At 34.5% G+C, this 22,536-nt stretch overlaps 1 pseudogene; it reads right to left on the bottom strand.

Annotated features, from left to right (window-relative positions):
• Positions 1-1,017: 1,017 nt before the first annotated feature.
• Positions 1,018-22,536, bottom strand: part of LOC149218452 (uncharacterized) — a 33,680-nt pseudogene continuing 12,161 nt past the window's right edge.

A 22,536-nucleotide genomic window follows, 5' to 3' on the forward strand; every position in this document is an offset into this window, starting at 1 on the left:
GTGGCTTGCATACCACAAATTGTGTCTCCAAGGCTAAAATTTCTACCAAAACACAAGTGGAAGATTACAGAATTCTTCATAAACCATTTAAATGGTCGATTCATCGTGACTCCATATCCTGTAACTAAAACTTAAGAGATGTATAACTACCTTCGGTAGGGATTCCAAGTAAACATGAAAATTTATACAAATGGTCCATGTAGATAAAACCTAAGCATTGATGCCATCGTTGTCTTTAGTATTTGTTTGAGAGAGTCAAATCTGATTCACCAACAATTCTCTCGTACTGAGTACTGATCAATTTTCAAAAACAAGTACTGAGTACTTGTTTTTCTTGTGCAAAAAGTGAACAAATATTGGCATCCATGATCCTTCCATGACAATCCAGTGGTATCAAACACTTACTTTTCATCTCGCAAAAGTGAACAAATAGCCTCCATGAATACCACTTCTTCTTGCAAGATTGTGAATGTTAAAATTGCATGTTATAAAAATATACATATCTAAAAAAAAACAAATATAATGATGCTACAAATCAATATAAATATTTTAGAGAAATAAAACCAATTAAATTTAAAAATAATTAGATGGTCAAAAAAAGTTAACCACCTAACTATAGGATCCCCCCACCGCAGACGCGAAGTAAGATCTAGTCCTCGCAGGCTTATCTATCTTCATGGGGTGCCACTGTTGTTACTCCATATGCGCCTTTAAGTGGAGGGAACATCTAAAACAATGGTATTAAATTCATTTGATGGGAGATCAGCTAAGTAAACCTGGAACTCTGACACGTTCATGCTGTGGCAAATGAAAGTTAATTGCACTACTCTCACGATGTCAACTGCGAGAAGAGTATTCATACCAGTTTTTTTTCACTTCGTAAAAACCACTTCATATCTTTTGTACTAATCCAAATTGGCAACTCTTGCGACACAATTTCAACATTTTAAAAACTTAGAACTTTGACCACTAACAACTTACACATGAGATTTTTTTTTTGCCATAATCCTTGCTCATAAATGCATGTATCACTCAACATGTTACATGTGTAACCATAATAAGGGTTTGTTGTTTTCTATCAAAGAACAAAAGGATTATGCTTCATCCAAAATATGCTCACAGTACACATATTACCTTGGGTCAGTGCTCTTTCTTTCAAAGGGCCTTGGTTTTGAGTTTGTCGAGTTAAAATATTGAGAGATGAGTATAACAACCATGACAACTATCAAACAACCAACCAGGGAACTGAAGAAGAGGGCACCAGGTTGTCAGATTTGCACAAATCCATAAATTCCATCAGAAGTTACTAGAATTAGGTCATTCAAGCCATCATTTGAAATATCACCATATATTATGGGGTGTGTAGGTAGAGATTGCAAGAAGAATGACGTGAGCTGACTACCATCTAGGGAAAGAATAACTGCCTCCTATTCTCCTGCAACCAAAATAACTATATGGGTTACATGAACATGTAGTGGCAAAGGTTCTAAATTGGGGATAACCTTTTCTTCAACAATTCACACATGTGAAGGCAAATTTGACCAAGTAGCACTAGTTAGTAGTTGTCATCTTCAGATTTAACCCTGGCCATAAATGCATGGAAAATAAGTAGTAACCTCTCCTCGGCTTGTGTCCATCATTCCCGGGAATCAGAATAGACGTTGCTACCTCTAGAGGAGCAACATCAAGAGTGTGACAAAAGCTCGTGATACACCAAATGGGCCATGCCTACAAATAGAGGCATTAAAAAGTTGCTCTTGCACTAGAACTCTAGAAGTAGCTACAACCCAACAAGATTTTAGTACTTACATTGTTCCAGTTGCTACAGTATGTTCAATACCACTTCCTCCAACAACCTGAACATGTTCTAACACTCCATCTCTATTTATATCAGCATGTAGGCCACCCTCTTGCAGATGAAGCTTACAAACTAACTGTCCAAAGGCTAGATGAATAGCTTATATTCCCTCCTTTTGATGTGCTACAATTACATTAGGAATCCACCAGAGATTAGTATAATTTGTTATTATGGGTACATAAAGACTCTTCTTCTTTGTTTTGCCATATGTAGCATACTCTGCTACCTTATCAATAGCACTGGTAATTTTTTTTGTTGTATCCTTCCCAAAAACATGTTTGTCCTCTAGTTTGTGAACTGTAGATGATGATCTCTTTCCAGGCATCTTCTTCAGGGATTTCCTTTTGTGCTTTCTGAAATGTGCCAGCTCAAGTAGAGTATCCTCCCTTCTATCCCAACGATGTGGCATAACTCCTAGAATGGATTCTCGGAACTCCCTCCATTCTACCTCTCCAGGATGTCGATTGTTCAATGCATGAGCATCAAGCTTGTAGTTGTGTTGTGGAATCAGCTGTGATGAATCAAGTACGTGGTGTGGTAGATCATCACTCCTATGCTTCCATCGTTGTATGTCATAATGCCAAACAAAGGCATAATAGGCAAAGTGCCTTAGTTTCTCTCCACCTTTAGTGCTCAAATCCTCATAAGACTCTTTCTCCTCTGCACTTCTTCGATGACGGTCTGCATTCTTTTCAGCAACCACTGCTTCTTCAAATGGATCCAGGTAAAGATGTGGTTGTATTTCCATCCTTCCCCCCACAATTACTAGCCCCACATCTCCATGCTTCAATGTATAGTTACTGATGGAGATTTCTATCTATGTGTGAAGAGCACCATGTGGAAAGTCGTCATGCACATGAACCTCCCATAGTTTCTTGAGGTTGTGGTCAAAGCACATTATCGACCAACCTACTGTGACTAGAACAAGGATCTGTTTTTATGGGAAAAAGGACAGTCTTTTCATGTCCCTCTTAAGGTTATATATGAGCCACTATGACAAGCATCCTCTACCATCTAAGGACACATCATTACAAAATATGGAGTCATGCAACATGATCTCTACACTCATTGCAACAAGGATTCAATAAGTAGTTAATCTTCTCCTAATGTATCTTCTTCACAAGAAAGTTAATGAATGTCTCTTGTTTATATGCGAGGGAGTGGTGGTATATTACATAGTTTTCTCTTGTTAATGGGGTACCTTAATCTTGATTAGATTCTCAACTCTTTGATTTAGTAGTTTGTTCATCTAGTGAAAAGAGAATTCTCAAATGGGATTTTTTTACATTTAATAATTTTAACATTTCTAGTCTTGTTTTCTCTCAAAATCAAAATATCAGTTTTAATTTCTCAAAATCAAAATAAAAAAGAAATGTGTCAAAAAAAAGGATTACCAACAAAAAATTATGATTGAAAAATACATATCACCACATCTAAAAAAAAGTTGATAAAATATAAATGCATATCACCACCTCTCAAAAATGTTGATAAAATATAAAAAAAATTATAATTAAAAAATACATATCACCACATCTCAAAAAAAAGTTAGGATATAAATGCATATTACCACATCTCAAAAACGTTGATAAGATTTGAATTACAATATTTAAAAAAAAAAAACTCATAATTCAGTGAAAGGTTAGTCTAACACTTTGAAGTTTAATGGATTCTTAATAACATTGCTTATACATTTTTGTAATATCCATAATCCTATTAAATAATTATATATATATATATATATATATATATATATATATATATATATAGTATTTCATTAAACATTATATATATATATATATATATGAAAGGAGTTGTTTTTAGTGTGATTTTTTGTTGGTGGAATCCAAGTCAAAAAAATTGAGGTGAAATTTTGATCTGTGTTATTTAAATTGATTTTTTAACTGCATATTTGGATTCAACACCGTGAAAAACTCTTAGGACACTTCGATTTTCCAGGGATTACCCATCAAGCTTGTGATTTCAATAAATTGTTGCCGAAAGTTAAAAAAATTTTACAAAAAAAACCACTAGAAAAACTTCTAAAAAGTCGCATTAAAAACAACTCCTATATGAAAACAAAAATAAATTAAAAATCAAAATAGATTCATAATATGATACAAATACTAAAAATAAAATAACCTCTCATCAAAACAAAATAACAACGAAGTCAAACTTCTACCACCAGAAACTCCAACATACAAACATGCTAAACTAAGAAGAAAAAAATGTATATTCACTGTGTTTTAAAGCAAAACATTCCTTAACAAATTAAGGATGTTATTATTATAATTAAAAAAAACAAAAAATTAATAACCAATTAATGAGTATATTGTTATCGTTAACCAATCAATGATCTCTCACAAAGGCTCTAAAGCCCTCTTAGTATGCCTCATTTACAATTGTGTTACAAGAATTGTAACATATAGCGGTGTGCCACCATAATTGAATGTGATGGACTCTCTTACAATAATTGAATAACATCGACTCTATTATGGTGACTTACAGTTATATCTCGCATTCCTATGGAGTCCAACAGTACCCCTGCCACCTAGTATGTTTTAAAATTCAAGTACACGTTCTTCTAATATTATCAATACTATGTGTTAATACCCTAAATGCTATTTGTTTTTATAATTTTCTTACAGTCCTCCAAAACAAAAAATTAAAATACAAATTCTTTTGGTGTTGCAAATATATATATAATTTAATTTTAATAAAAAATAAAAAAACCAAATATAATTATCTATTTAATAAACCATCATAAGACCATTACAATCATAAAGCAAATGTAATTATGTTATTTCATTATAATCATAAAGTAAATGTAATTATGTTATTTCATTAAATTTAGTATATATAATATTTTGTAATTTTAATTTTTTAAAATATAAAATACCAAATTCTAAAAATTTTAACATGCTAGTGCAATTATATAAACTAAATGGTCAATAAATATTAATAAGTATTAATCTATGATAAACATCAAAATATTTATTTCATAATACAAATAACATTGCTAAAAAAACTAAATTATAACTTTATTTTAAATTATTATTATTAACAAAATTAAACATATATATACATTAAAAAAAACATATAACAAGATTCTTAACAATAGAGATTCACCCCCATTTTACCATAGAGATTCTTAATATGTAAATAAGCTTTGTTACAATACCATGGCTTATCAATACCACATGCCAAAAAAAGCTATGACTCATTTCACATGAGACTTGCTTTAATTAATCAATTCAATTAAAAGAGAAAAAAAGGCATTACTACTTTGGAGACAAACGTTAACTTTTAATTTGTCAAAATTGTTAAGAATATTCTAGAAAATTCCATGGATGTTAAATCCCTACCATACGCCTAATGCCATTGACTATCGCGTCAATTTTGCCCCACAACGAAAAAATTGTTGGAATCCAACCATTCTTTTTACAAAAATATGATATTTACAAAAAAACTGATAGTAGGAGTGGGTAAATCTTGTTTTTGATGGTGGAAATGGATTCTACACCATCCAAAACCCCTGCAACACCTAAAATTTTATCAAATCTTGTGAGAATTTCCATATTTTTTGGCACAAAACTTAGGCCTAATTAAACTATGCTCCGCCTACTAATTATTAATAATTAAATTAAAAATTTTGAAATCCTTTTTCAAAATAAAATTAAAAAAAAAAAAAAAAAAACTGAAATTAAAAATAAAATGAAATTAATTCGTAACCATTTGAAAAAAAAAAACTGAAATTAGTATTAAAATGGATTTTAGAGTATCTAAAATAAAAACTAATAACTATATATAGATAAATATATATACCACTTCAGTGCTATGATGCAAACCATAAAAACACATATCCCATGTACATTGTTCACGTTGCAAATCATCTAAATACAAAAAAGGAAGAAGTCTTTTGTTGCTTTGTTGATTTCAGAAAAGCGTTTGACTCGGTTCCTAGGGATGAACTTTGGCACAAAATGGAGGAACTTGGGGTTCCTAAACATTTGAGAGTAGTTGTGCATAGGCTGTATGAAGACGTGAAAGTCAAAATTAGAACTTCAGCCGGCATTTCTGAAAGTTTTAGAAGCGATATCGGGGTCATGCAAGGTTGCCAACTGTCTCCTACCCTTTTTGGTTTATATATCGACAAGCTTGAGGAGTGGTTAAATTCTCAAGGGGGCGATGGTACTTATTTGGGCAAGTTTGTTATAAGGCTTCTTTTGTATGCAGACGACCTTATTCGGATTGCTAAATCAACTCTTGGTTTGCAAGAGCACTTACTATCAATTGAGCATGTTTCTAGAAGTGTGGGGATGCAAGTCAATATTAGCAAAACGAAAGTAGTGGTCTTCTCTAAGAAAAGAAAACATAACCAACATAAGTTCTACTTTGATGGCAACATTCTGGAAGAAGTTGCGGATTACAAATACCTCAGAATTGACTTCAACAAAAATCTAAGGTAGAATGGTTGTAGAAAGAAAAGAATTTTGGGGGGTTGGAAAGCATCGTATGCTTTTCAAAATAGGTGTAGAGAGGCAGAGTTATGGGACTAGAAAACCACTCAAACTCTTTTTGGGCTTCTAGTGATTCTGGTGATTCTCTATGGTTGTGAACTATGGGCTAGCAGTACATCCGACATGCAGTGGAGACAAATTGAGAAAATTCAGAAGCATTTGATTACAAACAAATTTAAGATTAAGAGTGTAGTTCCTTATGATATCTTGTTAAGTGAAACAGGGGCTGCTCCTATTGAAGCAATTGCTAAGGTGTGAGTCATAAGGTATTTAAAAAAATTTGAGCAAATGGAAGAGGGTAGATGGTCTAAGGTTGTCTTTAATGATAGATTGTGCAAGAGCAAAAAAAATTGGATGCAACAAAATAACAAATGGTTTAGTAAATGGGGTATTTGCTTGAACGCGTGTCCCATAAACAACAAAGAGATAAAAGTTTTCCTTATGGAAAAGTTCCACAAGTGTACTTGGGATAAGGAGCTAGGAAGAAAGAAAAATTACTTTATTGAAGTGTTTAATCCCACTCATAGTCATCAACCAAAAGCATACATAGAGGCCAATATCTCTTGGAGAGCCAAAATTATTATTGCTCAGTTAAGGACTAATTCTCATCAACTCCGTTGTGAAACAGGGCGCTAGAAAAGGCCAAAGGAAGTGTGGGAGGAAAGAGTATGCATTTTTTGTTCTTCCGAGAGAGAAAATAAAAATAAAAAAAAATCATTTTAGAATGTGGGTCCTTCAAAGACAACATGGAAAGTTATGTAGATATGTGGTAGCTAGCTCTTGGGATAATCTATTTAGCTAGGGGTTTGTCAAGAATTTGGAAGCATTTATTTTGAAGCTTCACAGAAAAAGGATTGAACATATCAAGCAGATAAAGAAGCAATCTGTCCCATAGGCTATCTTTAGCCTCGTGGATGTTAAAATAATTTCTCTCTTTCTTTCTTCTTTCTCCACTACCTGTTGTGTCAAAAACAAATTCCCTACCAAATTGCTCATCAGGACTTTTGTCCCTTAAAAAAGTACAATTGTACGATGTTGTAATAATGATTCCAAAATAGAGATGGAGCCAGATGATCCTCAGAGGCCAAAGAACGTAAGGGTGCCAATAAAAGAGATTCGTTTAGGAAGATACCATGCATTAAAATAGTTTTTGCCCGTTTAAGCTTTATTTATTGAGGAGACAATTTTGCTCGAAGTTATTTCCAGTTAGATTTTTTTTTTTTTTTTCAAAAATTTAATGGTGGAAGTGTTTAAATCATTTTTTGATGTAAAAAAGATTCAACACCATAAAAAATGAGGGCACCCAAAATCCTAAAGCTTTACAACTCTAACTAGAATTTCCAAAAAATTCTACCGGATTTTATTATGTTTTGGCGACTTAGAATCAAAATTTAGGAACCAGAGGCCATAATTTTGCCCAGAAAATGGTGGAAATTCAAATCCCGCATAAATTCTGGGAAATTTGGGTGCCCCTGGGGTTTTTTATGCTTAATCAATATCCACCATAAAAAAAAAATGATTTAAACATTCATATGGTTGGAATTTTTAAGAAAAAAAAGACGAAAAATGGTTTTCCGAGTGAAATTGTGCCATAGCTACACAACGAATGTTATTTTTTTAAATTGAATTTATTTATATATTCAGAAACATATTTTAAATAACAAAAAAAATATTATAAAGTTCTAAGTATGCCCTAAAATTACTTTTGTTTCTCTGAAAGTTCACCTTTCTCAGTTGATAGGTTAATAGCCAAATACCTAGAGGCATTTGACATGGGTGAAAGCCTACCCCCTTATGAACCACCAGGGTGGTTTGCTTTTCCTTGAATAATAGTGATGATGTTTAGAAAATCTTCGGCAAAATCACATAACCAATCTTTTGTCGACGTGTTTCGAACCAACCAGTGTGGTTCATCGTCAGGACAAGTTGAAGAACCAATCCGGCTTAGCTTGATTAAATAGAGTGTGCAGAGACTCCAACGGCTATAATGCCAACGGCTAATTTTGACCAGAGGTCCTAGTCAAACCACTAATTTTATTATTAATATTCTTAGAAATAGCTAAAACTTATAATTCATTATTATTAGTTCATATATTAAGAGAGTTCATTAGTTAATTTGAGTATATCTAAAATATAAAATTTATATAATCTATTTTTTATTAATAATAATCTATATAAATATTATCATTCAATATTATTTAAATTTAAATAATAGTATTAAATCACTATTATTCTAAGAATTTTGTTACATTAGGTAATTTGTGTATTTATTTAATAATAATTATTTAAATCTAAAGGTCAATAACCTAAAATATAAAAATTATATAATCCATTTTTTATTATTTGGACATAATAGTCATGTATAATCGTTCATAGTTTTTATTAAATAATCTATATATATATTATCATTCCAATATTATTTAGATTTAAATAATAGTATTAAATCACTATTATTATACGAATTTTGTTACATTAGGTAAATTGTGTATTTATTTAATAATAATTATTTAAATCTAATGGTCCAAAGGTAAATTTTTTTTTTAAAACTAATGGAGTATATCTAAATTATAAAAATTATATAATCATTTTTTATTATTTAGACATAATAGTCATGTATAATCGTTCATATTTTTTATTAAATAATCTATATATATCAAATCACTATTATTCTAAGAATTTTGTTACATTAGGTAAATTGTATATTTGTTTAATAATAATTATTTAAATCTAATGGTCCAAAGGTAAACTCTAATATATTATTTTTATTAATTATTTAATTACAATGGCCCTAAAAGAAAAATCTAAAATTATTAATTTTAATTTTTTAATAAAATTATTAAAGTTAACTCTGTCATTAGGTAATTATATTATTACTAATACGGTTTAAAAAGAGTTTTCTAGACAATAGTTAAAGTGAATTTTAATTCCAAAGTTATAGTAGAATTAGAATAAAGGCATAAATAGTTGAAACTATGGAAGCAAAAATTCTAATCTAATTATAATATACCTAATAGTATCATAACGGGATAAGGTTAGTTAATTAATAACTTAATAATAACTCAAACACTTCATAATAATAGGACTATCTCGCCAAAAACAGAACTTAAGGGGAGGGAAGACAGAAACCCTAAGACCTAACAAAAGGGGGAATGAGGAGGCTCGGAAGACAAAGCTGGGACCCAGCAACTGCTAATCCTCCAGCCATCATCCCTATTAAGATTGTTCGGCCTTTTCTCAATTTCCAGGGCCTCTCTAAATTTGCGATGGTGAAATTGCGCAACTTTGGCAATGACTTGAGCCTCCTCTATACAAACATGATGCATAGTCTTCTCTGCATGCTCAGCCAGGGCCGAGGACTTGGTCCTACCATGTCTTAAGTCAGCTGAATGCTCGCTAATCCGTTGATTGATAGAGCGACCAGTCTCACCAATATAAGGGGTCCCACAGGAACAGGGAATGACATAGACGCCCTTCATGTCCTTAGGGTCAATCGGGTCTTTCACCGACCTGAGGGAGCCACGGATAGTGTTGAGAGGTCTAAAAGTTGCGGGCACATCGTACTTCCTCAGAATCCTCGCAATCCTGTCCGTGGTCCCTTGGATGTAAGGAAGGTTCACATCCAAGATATGATCTTTAGGAACCCTTCGGATTGAAGGCTCCTTCTTGGCCCTGAGGAAGGCTTTTTGACCGAGGTGCCTATTGTAACCATTTTTCTCAAAAACATCAAGGAGATGAGCCTTCTCCGTTTCCAGGCTCTCCTCATCCGAAATTCTTACAGCACGGGTGGCAAGCGTGCTAAGAACCCCTAACTTCTGAGTGGGGAAATGATGCGAAGAAGCATGCAAGTATTGCTCAGTATGCGTCTTCTTCCTAAAAACCTGATGAGAAAAGGAACCATCCACCTTCTTAGAGATGAGAACATCCAAGAACGGAAGACAACCATTATCTTCTTTTTCCATCGTGAATTTAATGGCAGTGGATTGGTTATTGACGTGACTGAAGAAACGATCCAGCTCGTCAGGACCATGAGACCAGACAACACCAGTGTCATCAACAAATCTTTTCCAAAGCTTCGGTAAGAGACGAGAGGAGGCCAACGCCTTGGACTCAAAATCCTCCATGAAGAGATTAGCGACGACAGGGGACAAGGGGGAGCCCATGGCAACTCCGCAAGTCTGCTCATAGAATTCTCCCTCGAAGCTGAAAAAGGTAGAGGTAAGGCAGAGCTCAACTAACTTAGCCGTATCAGGGTCAGTTAGCTTATTAATTACCTTCATGGCCTCTCAACACTATCTGTGGCTCCCTCAGGTCGGTGAAAGACCCGATTGACCCTAAGGACATGAAGGGCGTCTATGTCATTCCCTGTTCCTGTGGGACCCCTTATATTGGTGAGACTGGTCGCTCTATCAATCAGCGGATTAGCGAGCATTCGACTGACTTAAGACATGGTAGGACCAAGTCCTCAGCCCTGGCTGAGCATGCAGAGAAGACTATGCATCATGTTTGTATAGAGGAGGCTCAAGTCATTGCCAAAGTTGCGCAATTTCACCATCGCAAATTTAGAGAGGTCCTGGAGATTGAGAAAAGGCCGAACAATCTTAATAGGGATGATGGCTGGAGGATTAGCAGTTGCTGGGTCCCAGCTTTGTCTTCCGAGCCTCCTCATTCCCCCTTTTGTTAGGTCTTAGGGTTTCTGTCTTCCCTCCCCTTAAGTTCTGTTTTTGGCGAGATAGTCCTATTATTATGAAGTGTTTGAGTTATTAATTAACTAACCTTATCCCGTTAGGATACTATTAGGTATATTATAATTAGATTAGAATTTTTGCTTCCATAGTTTCAACTATTTATGCCTTTATTCTAATTCTACTATAACTTTGGAATTGAAATTCACTTTAACTATTGTCTAGAAAACTCTTTTTAAACCGTATTAGTAATAATATAATTACCTAATGACAGAGTTAACTTTAATAAATTTATAAAAAAAATTAAAATTAATAATTTTAGATTTTTCTTTTAGGGCCATTGTAATTAAATAATTAATAAAAATAATATATTAGAGTTTACCTTTGGACCATTAGATTTAAATAATTATTATTAAACAAATATACAATTTACCTAATGTAACAAAATTCTTAGAATAATAGTGATTTGATATATATAGATTATTTAATAAAAAATATGAACGATTATACATGACTATTATGTCTAAATAATAAAAAATGATTATATAATTTTTATAGTTTAGATATACTCCATTAGTTTTTTTTTTTTTTTTTTTTCCCTTTGGACCATTAGATTTAAATAATTATTATTAAATAAATACACAATTTACCTAATGTAACAAAATTCGTATAATAATAGTGATTTAATACTATTATTTAAATTTAAATAATATTGGAATGATAATATATATATAGATTATTTAATAAAAAATATGAACGATTATACATGATTATTATGTCCAAATAATAAAAAATGGATTATATAATTTTTATATTTTAGGTTATTGACCTTTAGATTTAAATAATTATTATTAAATAAATACACAAATTACCTAATGTAACAAAATTCTTAGAATAATAGTGATTTAATACTATTATTTAAATTTAAATAATATTGAATGATAATATTTATATAGATTATTATTAATAAAAAATAGATTATATAAATTTTATATTTTAGATATACTTAAATTAATTAATGAACTCTCTTAATATATGAACTAATAATAATGAATTATAAGTTTTAGCTATTTCTAAGAATATTAATAATAAAATTAGTGGTTTGACTAGGACCTCTGGTCAAAATTAGCCGTTGGCATTATAGCCGTTGGAGTCTCTACACACTTTATTTAATCAACCTAAGCCGGATTGGTTCTTCAACTTGTCCTGACGATGAACCACACTCGTTGGTTCGAAACGCGTCGACAAAAGATTGGTTATGTGATTTTGCCGAAGATTTTCTAAACAATGTTATGGATCACAGAAGTCTAAATTCCTTAATAGTGATGATGGTTATGAACCACCAGGGTCGTTTGCTTTTCCCTGAATAATAGTGATGATGGTTGTCCCACTGCTCTTTTCACAACTGAGTTATGATAAGTTTTTCTACTATGTCAAAAAAACCAAAAAAAATATTATATCATTTGAATTTGAAAATAATTCTTTAAAAAAATAATTATGCAGATAGATATGTCTATTATCAATAATTATTAGATGGATGGTAGGATGTAACCTCTATGGAATATTCTTGAATATATTTGGTAGTATACACAAATAAAACTATGAGACATATTTGCAAAGTCGTTATGTTTTTCCTTTTTAATTTAATTCATTAATTAAAAGAAATGTCATATAAATAAGTGTTATATGAAATGAATTATGGTTTTTTGGGCATGTTGTATTGATAAATCAGGATATTGGCTCATCATACTGTAACAAAGCTTGTTTACAAATTAAGAATCTCTATGATAAATTGGGGTAAATCTCCATGGTTAAAAATCTTGTTACATTTGTTCATATATATTTCCAAAATGTAATCATGTTGATAAGTTTCTGAATAAATATTGTGCACATGTTTTTTAATGTCCTGGATTTTGAGTGGTCTCACCACCCATCATCACAAACTCATGTAAACAAAATAATTTTACATATTTTTTTAAAATACACATTATTAATTTAATTTTATCATTAATTATTATTATTTTAAATAAATTTATAATTTAATTATTTTTTATAAAATATTTAATTTTAACAATAAAATAAATCCATTTAATTTATATAAATGGACTATTAAAAACAAAATTTATATTGTAAAATTCCAAAAAACACATAATTGAATTATAATTAGACTGCGCTCCCAACTTTGCTGTGCCTACTCTGGTTTAGCGTTTTTTCTTCCTGCTATCCGCCGCCGTTTTCACAGTCAAAAGTGAGAATATTCGTATGATTACTGAGGCGGTGAGGGTTGGTGGAGTTGAATAAAGTTCATAAAATCCAGCGCCATGCTTTGTTTTATTGGAGACATATCTCACGTGATTCCTCGTGGCGGTGGAAGAATTGTCTTTACTGAACTGTTCCACGTCATCTTTTATATTTAACTCCACGTGGAGAGATATAGACCTCCCATGCATCCGTAGCTTCTGAGTTTGTGCCTTTCATAAAATAGCTTTTCTTTCAAGTTTCGATTGAATGGTATATATAAAAAAATTAAAATCGATTATTTTACTAATTTAAAAAAACATGACATAAATTTAAGTGTATGTAATTATATTAATCAAAATTTTAGAAACATAGCTTTTCATATTTATAGAGTATTTAAACTTTTCTAATTTTTTTTATTGATATTATTTTTTAAAGTTAGAAGATGAAATATTATACAAAATTTTGTGGTTAGCTTGTTATTTTGCAGATTAAAAATTAGGTCTCATAGTCCATAAGGAGAGTAAGGAGAGTGAGTTGAAAGGATTGTAAACAAAATTAAATATATTCTTAGTCATAAAAGAAATTATTGTACAATGCAAAAAACAACATCCTACAGAGGGTTTGAACAACTTGAAGATGCAGCTTTGGAGTATGACTTGAAGGTCTGGTGGATATGACCTAGTTAAGCAAAGGTAGGCAAATTGGAGATGATGTCTTTAAGCCAAAACTGAATTTCATCCAATTGTATTAGAATTCCCTCCTTGGCCTCATCACAATCCATTAAGAATTTCCCAACAAGCATTTTGAGGTGACAGTATAAATCAATCGTCTTCTAGTATTTTGTATCATGGGCCCTTGAACTCTTTGTGTGAGGGATCCTATTGCCCAACTTTGTATCAATATCCTAGTCATGTATGGTACCCTACTCCTATAGTATTTTAGTCTCCATCAATTATATTTCCTCATGAAGGTGCAAAGGAACTTACTAAAAAAAAATTAACTTCCTCATGAGCCTCAAGTTGAACATGAAAGGTGGAAGAACTTGCATGGGCTCCACATGAGCTGATAGAGCCTGATCTGCCCTTATGACCTAGAAGCGAAGATTTGCGAGAGGTATGGTGACAAAAATAAAGATAAACCAAAACCACAATGGATACACTACAAATAGAAGACTGAAAGGAGTGTATATAGCCAAAGTAGATGGTGATTATGGGGTGCAATGCAACCATCTGCTTTGATAATAAATACCTTCAAATTCATGGACAAACCATGAACTAAAATGAACCAATTAATACATGCCTTACACTCTACGTCCATTCAGAAATTCCATGTGGACAAATGATGGTTGGAATAGATTCTAGAATCAATCCTATACTGGGATGGTCTGGCAATGGATATGATTGAGTGTTGTTTCAATAAATTCCTTGAACTCAACTTGGTATAAGCGATAAATCATGCTAAGACATGGAGCTTGGATGAAATGTTGAGGTTCCTGCTTTTGTGTCAAGAGCTCAATAGGTGTGTCATGGTAATGGTGGTATGTTGTCATGTCCAAGGTCACTTGTCCCTTCTCACCCCATCCGAGGGTTTGGTATCCTCTTGAGAAAGTGAGAAACACTAGGTAGATAAGGGTTTAGAGTTAGTTGTAGACCATCTTCAATCCAATGACTTATCAATTAGAGAGACACCCTAATTTGCCAATTTTCTCTCTATTTTGTTGCATTTATGTCAGGCATATGAGGGAATAAGTATAGGAAGCTAAAGGAGAGGATATTGAATGTGTTCAAGGCCACTAGCTCTCCATTCTTCTTGAACAACTCTGAGCTTTGTGCTTCCTTCACAACACTTAACTCCTTTACAACATGGACCGATTAGATTTCCTCCAAGTTGTCCATCCAAGCCACTCCTTTTGGACAATATTCCATAAAGTGCACCTTTAACACATGCAACACATAAATCCTTTGTCTTTCTGAGATCGTTCCATGGCGATAATATTGCTTCCTTGGATGTTCCCTATATTATACATATCCATTTTCAACACTTCGTAACCATCAATGTTAGCCAACAACTTCAACACCTTTTTTTTCTCATGAGTTCCCTCACACAATGGTTTCTCCCATCTTGGATAGGCTTTGGTTTTCTTTCTACAAATCGACTTGCAATCTCATGTCATTGTAGATCATTCCCCCTTTTGTCGTGTTGTCCCCATCACGCATCTCACTCAACAAGCTTGTCTTGAATGATTGGATGAAGAGGGACCTATGTACTTGTCAATACCGCATATAATAAAGTGCCGACCTATCTGGATCTTACTCTCAATACCACTGGCCACTATCATGTGGTAAAGAAACTTGAATTTTCTTTGTTTCAACTCTGATACTAATTGCCATGCCCCCACAATCACTTGGACACTCGACTCAACTTGGTACTTCCAAGTTGTTGATCACTATGGGGAGTCCAACACCATGACTTGTTTCATCTTTCCATCTTAGTTGATACAAAATTATGTTATTCTTGACTATGCCTATTGTATCATACTTAGTCTTGTCACAATTATTATCGTATACACTTGTGTTTCTTTAACTAGAAATTCCATACAAGAATAATAATTACATCATGCAACCATAAGTATAAGAATATGTTCATAATCCTTTTTATAGTTGGGTAGGCATCCCGATCTAACACCTTATTATAATACACAAGTACAAAGAATATAACAAATTTAGAGCTCGTACATCGATTACAATTCCATCCATGTGATTCCCTAGTACAAAATTCGTGCCACTTCTTGGCTTACAAAATTGTACCAAGTCTTCCCATACCTTGTGCGACCAACCAACCTAATTCCATAACCAAGTGACCACGCATACACATAATTGTATCCATGCGAACCCCTTGCCTTCCTCTTCATTTTAACTCAAAGATTCCTCACCTTGCGACGTCACCCACTAGCTGCAATAAAAACCATCCATGCGACTCGTTCACTCGTGCAACCTATTCATCCAATCATATTGCAAATTCCTCTTCACTCGACTTGTGGTGTCATAACATCAATCAAATGCCTATTTAAATGTTTACATGACCATACTCTTGGAATAGTTGCGAGTTGACCGTCGTGTCATTAGGTGGTGCCATTCCACCTAGCACATTTTTGGTCGACCTACATTTCCACACTTCCAAATCCATGTGCATCTCTATGGTAGTTGTTTGACCCATGTATGCACATTCCCACTCTCGTATACGCTCCTTCATTGGTAAACCAACCCTGTATTTCACCTTGCTCTTTTTCCTATCGATACATACACTTGTCAGTCGACCCACCATGAATTCTAATCCAACTCCATGCTACTTTGTCATGCAACTTATTTATCACAAACCGATAAACCATGTACCCTATGAATTTATAATCCATCACAATGTTTATTCACATGCTCATTCCCTGACTAGCCCCCTTAGCATGACTACATACCTAAAGTAACATGCTTTCCTTATGCCTCATGTGATGTTTTTTACAAATCCCCTTGAGCCCAATGTAGGCTTGGATATTCCACATGTTGTATCCCAGGGTGTGAACTAAGGATGTGGTGACTGTGCCTATGTGCAAGTCTTCATGCAATGTTCAACTTGAGGGTCTTACAGGGGGTCTCCAATCTGTGAGGGGAACTAGTCTCAAATTTCTTCAAATGTGGGAAGAGGGGATTTTGATTTTTTTTTAAACATTGTAAAATTATATTATTTATATTAATGAAGTTAGATTTAAAATCTCTTCAAAATTAATATTATATATTTTTTTTTTGTAAGTTGAGAGTTTTCCATTAAGAAAAATATTACATTGTTGATCTTAGTTTTCATAAAATTATACCAACCTCACTTTGACTAGATTTGTTGTCTAGTGCAAGATATGCAAAAGTTTTTACATCAAACAACATGGATTGCACAACCCAACACATCATATATCCAAAGGACCAAAAAACCAAAATAAATAGTTCCAAACATATAGACATTTATAGTCAGATGATGTCACGGGAGTAGGGTCTTTCGGTCTAGTGCTCGGGGGTGTTGGAACCTTGAATTTTCACTCTATGTGCTTTTCCATATGGGTCATATGAGCTTCCAATCAATCAAGGTGCCCTACATTCTCCATTGGTTCCGTTGTATGTCATTAAGGAAGGATATGATCTCATTTCTATCACCATGTTTCTCATTGAGAACTTGCCCTAGTAATGTTTTCAGTTGCCAATGAAGAGTAACCATATGCATAACCTAATTTCTCCTTCCCCTGGTGTGCCCAGGGCCCAGGAGCTAATGAGAAACTTATTCCAAAAGTTCAAATTTGAAAATGTCTACCTATCCTTATGGGCATGCTTTTCAAGTCGTTGAATATCGGCCTTATTTCCTAGAGAGGTCGTGACCTAGTAAGCAACGACCACCACCTGAAAGAAAGCCTCAGAGCTAAACCTATTAGTCTAGCCATGCTCCCCAGCACCTCATCGTCTATGCCCATGCTGACATGGCATGATAACCCAAATTATCCACAAAACCTTGTTGACCCTAAGAAGGCAACAAATGTGCTTCCCTCGAAAGTTAGAGCAGTCAAACTCCTTAATTAGAGACAAAGATTCCAACGATTGAAGGAAAATAGACTCCCCCCCCTTACCCAAAACCAGATGGCAGATAAAACCTTCTTGTCCCTTGCAGAAGAATTGAACAAAACCATAACAATACTATAATACCAGGATCAAAGCCACGAGATAATAATGAAAAGGTGATGATGACGAAAGGCTAGTAGTGCAGGAAATGAAGTCAAATTAAGGTAAAATAGAGCCTTTAATAGAAAACCAACCATCCACAAAATCTTCCAGGAATAGGGAAAAAGGAACCAACACCACCACAAAAATATCTAGAATGAGGTAATAGAGCAAACAAAGGTAGGATCATAAGGTTACCTCAACATGAGTCCAAGATGGATGGAAGATGCCTTGCCACAAACTAGCTTCGAACATTGTTCTGTTGTATTATTCCATTCAAAGACAAGTATTAAACAACTGACATAAGCTTTCATCAAACCAAAATTCTCTTCTTGATGACCTACCTCCGAGAAAGAACGATTTCCTTACACTTACAGAGTTAGTAATATTTTTCTTTTGAGAGGAAGAACTGCTATATAAAACTTGGTAAACCTTCACCACTCTATTTTTTTCACTACAAACTCCCACACTACTAGGCATTCACATCATCAATTCTTGAACCTAGGCTCGTAGGGATGCCTGAAAAAACACTCCTATGGCCCATGCTTACCATTCAGAAAAGGCATTGGCTTTATAAACAACTAAAGGATTGAGAGAGAATGTACAAATATTAGGTGAACCATTAAGAAAGATGATGAATTCCACATGTATAATGCATGGGAGGGGCAAGCCGCCACCCCCCTCCTTAATAGTCTCATGAATTGGTGAGGTGGAAGACACCTCCCACCCCTAACTCCACCCTCCTGTGTTCCTCCACCCCCATTAGGGTGTTGTTATCTTCTTCTAGAATGGTTTGTAACCGATTTGTCCAACTTGGACAAATATTTTATGACTAGGGAGAGTTAAAGTTCATTTCATTAACCTGGCTTCCCAAATTAGCTAGAAGGTAAAAAAAATTATTCCCAATTCTGCGTGTATGAGAGGTAACAACATATGGTATTGAAGAAAATAGCTTTTAAATGCGAGAGATGAGGACTTCCAAGCACTAGCTCTTGATTAGTTTAGAGACATGTGTACCATAGATAAGTTTTTGAGATGTAAAGATAGCCAATTGAGAATCCCCATCCACTTGAAGTTTCAAGTAACCAACTTCATCTGTTATCCACAAACCCCGTTCTAGGGCCAAAAATCAACTACATTGTTGCTAGTTATGCCACAAATGGCTGCGAACTCTCTTAGAGTTGCCTCATTGCAATATCTGAAGACATCACCATATCCAACTGGGCCCATATTCCTTTTGGATGCCCCATAAAATTTAACTTAACAAAATCGAGGGGAGGGAGAGTAAAATATGAGGGGGAAGAGTTGGAAATGGGAGGAGACCCAGGATTTCTTGGGGGTGTCATGGCCAGCGAAATCTCTAGATAATTTTGAATAGAAACCTCTTGTTGATTGACTTTCCAATCCTTAGGGGACCACAACTTTGAAAGGACTGCGCCCCTAATAATTCACTTTACCATTTTCCAAACATACTCACTAGATGGATGTTTGTTTTGAAATATCCTCTGATTACGCTCTTTCCATACTGTGCACAAGAAAAAACCACCAACCAAGGACCATGCTATGTTGACATCTGGATTATTAAATAGGGACAATTTCCAATTCTCCAGTGTTTCAATTACACTGTTGGGTGAGTGATCCAAGTGACCAAAGATATGAAGGACCCGACTCCAGATATTTTCTATGAAAGGGCAAGATTTTAAAAGACGTTCCATTGTTTCTTCATGTTCCCTGCATAGATGCCATAAAGAGGGGCCTTGAAAACATTTTTTGCGGATGTGATCCCATGTAAGGACTTTTATCCTTCCCACTAATGACAAGACATGTGCCACTTTTGGCCACAAATTATATGTCTAAATATTGTGCCATAAGGGCTCTCTGGGTAGGTCGAGGTGTCTAGCTAACAAGGTACACACTAATTTAGGAGAAAACATACCTTTCACTTGATGACCCAAGAATAATTTTTCTGAATCCTTTGCAATATATATTTTGTGCACCTATAGGTCTTGAGCCAACATTGGCCATGAATTTAATTCTTAGTGATCAAACCAATTTTCGTTTGATTTTCATACTCACATTGTATTGGAGATTTTATTTTTTTCTAGTAATCGGCTACCTTATTAGCTCCCGGTTCCTTAGGTGAAACTGTTAAAAATAGAAGTTTCTAAAAATAGCATTTCTGGTTCCCTTCCTATTTTTAGCTGTCCCTGGTCTAACTATAGGAAGTAAAAACGAATTTGGTCTTAACAGCAGTTTAAAATATTAATTAATTAATCTCCATGAGTTAATTAGTTATGGAAAATTAAACTAGAAGTCTTTGTGAGATCATGCAATTATTTTCTCTCTTGATTTAGGAATTTATCCCTTGATTAAAGGAGATAAGGTTCAGTTCTATATTGAGAGGATCAATTGACTTAGTTTAAACTAGTCAAGTCCAGTTAGACTAATTTAACAAGTTGTTAAATTAGTGAAAAATAGTTTGTTAATGCTTGCATGCATGTGACAACTATTATTTCAGTTAACTGAGTATTTTCTCATGGATAACTGATGCATGTCAGTTCAGACAGAGACCCAGTTGAGTTCAGATAGTGGGACAGTGTACTATCAGTTGCTAGGATATTTTAGGTAAGTATTCCTTGCATGGAGAAGGATTTATTTCCAAGAAAAATACGTGATATAGGAGCTTGGAGGACTTGTGGCCTATATATTGAGGCCTAGGGAGTCTATGAGCTTCATCTTCTGATTGCAGAAAGAGCAGGATAGCTCTTGAGCTGATTCTTTTTGTAACTTGAAGAGGATTTCTGCTTGATTCATAATACAGATAGGGGTTTTATGTTGGTGCTTTCCCCGATGATATTGTTGTTGGGAAAAGTATCCAATACGGAATGACCCTATCCCACTCTAAGGGTGATAGTACCTCAGCAACAACCGAATGCAAAGCTATTCAAGATTACTTCTTTATGAGATGTAAGAGAGGGGAGAAAGAGATCCACTAACCGTTGTCTTCCGCTAATGTTTGATCCAATCTTCTCTCCTTGCTGCTTGCTCCCAGCTCCTTGCTCTTTCACTGGCCCAGCTACACAAAGATCCTGCAAAAGCACAAGAAAGGGAAACTACAAGAAGCATACATCCATAATTGATTCAAGGATTAGAATAAATCAAATATACAAGCATCAATACGCCACAGAGACACATGCATATAGAAGAACCTCAAAAGCTTTATTAATGGAAGAAGTAAAGTTCTGAGAGTGTTACAACCATAAGAGGCCCAATCCAGCAACACCTCCCAGCAGAGAGAAATCTCCTCTTCACCTCCTTCAAAGCAATCACCCAATAGTTCTATACTCAAACCAACAGCACTTCCTTACATTCACAAGATTCCAGCCTCCCTAGACCTCATGAGAGAGCTCTATATATAGGAGATTTGGAGAAAGGATGAGTCAGCTTGAGTTTGGCATGAAGCTGACTAGTGTCCTCTCCCACTTCAGTTATACTTCAGTTCTTGAGTCCACTTGGAGTTTCTTGCTTCCACTTGGAGATCTAGATCCTCTTACTCATCACAAGGCGAATTCCCTGATCCAAGTGTCATTTTGGAAGCTTCCTGGGCATTTGACACCTTGCAGAATGACTGTGCCACTTGGCCAATCTCGCCCAGCGCAGGTAGCCTTCATTAGAGTTGACATTCAGCGCAGGTACAGAGTGGAGCAGTTGACATTCAGCACAGATGCTCAGTGGAGCAGTTGACATGATCCAGAATTAGCTTGTTTTTGAGTGTTTTCAGGTGGAGAACTGATTTTCAGTGCTGTGGTTTGCTGACCTTGTTCCTCTAGGGGTAGGAACAACATGTTTAGGGACTTTGGATCCCTTAGATTATCGACATTTCATGCTTCATGCTGTAAGGCACAAAAATGTCTATAACAGTTGCCCCCTAAAGTATGAGGTCGTTTATCGGGTGAAATGCTTTATCAGGAGGATCCGAAGTTCATTCAATCGCTGAGAGGTGCCCTGTAATAAAATACAATACAATACATTATTTTTCGTTCTGCTTTCATGATCTAGCTGAGGCGGGCATTCCCATGCTCAGCTTTATAAATTCATTTTGGTACATAGAACAGACGATCGTCTGATGGTAGACTGATAATTCTCTGCTGAAATTATCATCCTTTGAGTAGGATGATCATCTGCTGCAATGATGTACATATCAAATGTCTTTATATTTCCTGAGTATATATCGCAGCCCGGATGGATGAAACTAGATCCGGGGTCTTCAAACTCGTTCGATCTTCACTCTAAGTACAAGTCGATCCATGTGAGAATTGCGCTGAAGTCGAACATGGAAAGACATCGCTTGATTACCGGTCAATAATGTAAACCGTTAACAAGCGCGAGAGGAATCACCAATAATGACAATGACCCTCAAGGTACTGCAGTACAATTCACGTGGTGTGAATAAAGGACTTGGCGTCGAACACCACGCAAAATCTTCTGGT

This window comes from Pinus tabuliformis, chromosome Q (assembly GCF_031772625.1).
Source record: "Pinus tabuliformis cultivar Carrire ecotype Pingquan chromosome Q, CPIR1, whole genome shotgun sequence".
In the NCBI taxonomy this organism is placed as follows: Eukaryota; Viridiplantae; Streptophyta; class Pinopsida; order Pinales; family Pinaceae; genus Pinus; species Pinus tabuliformis.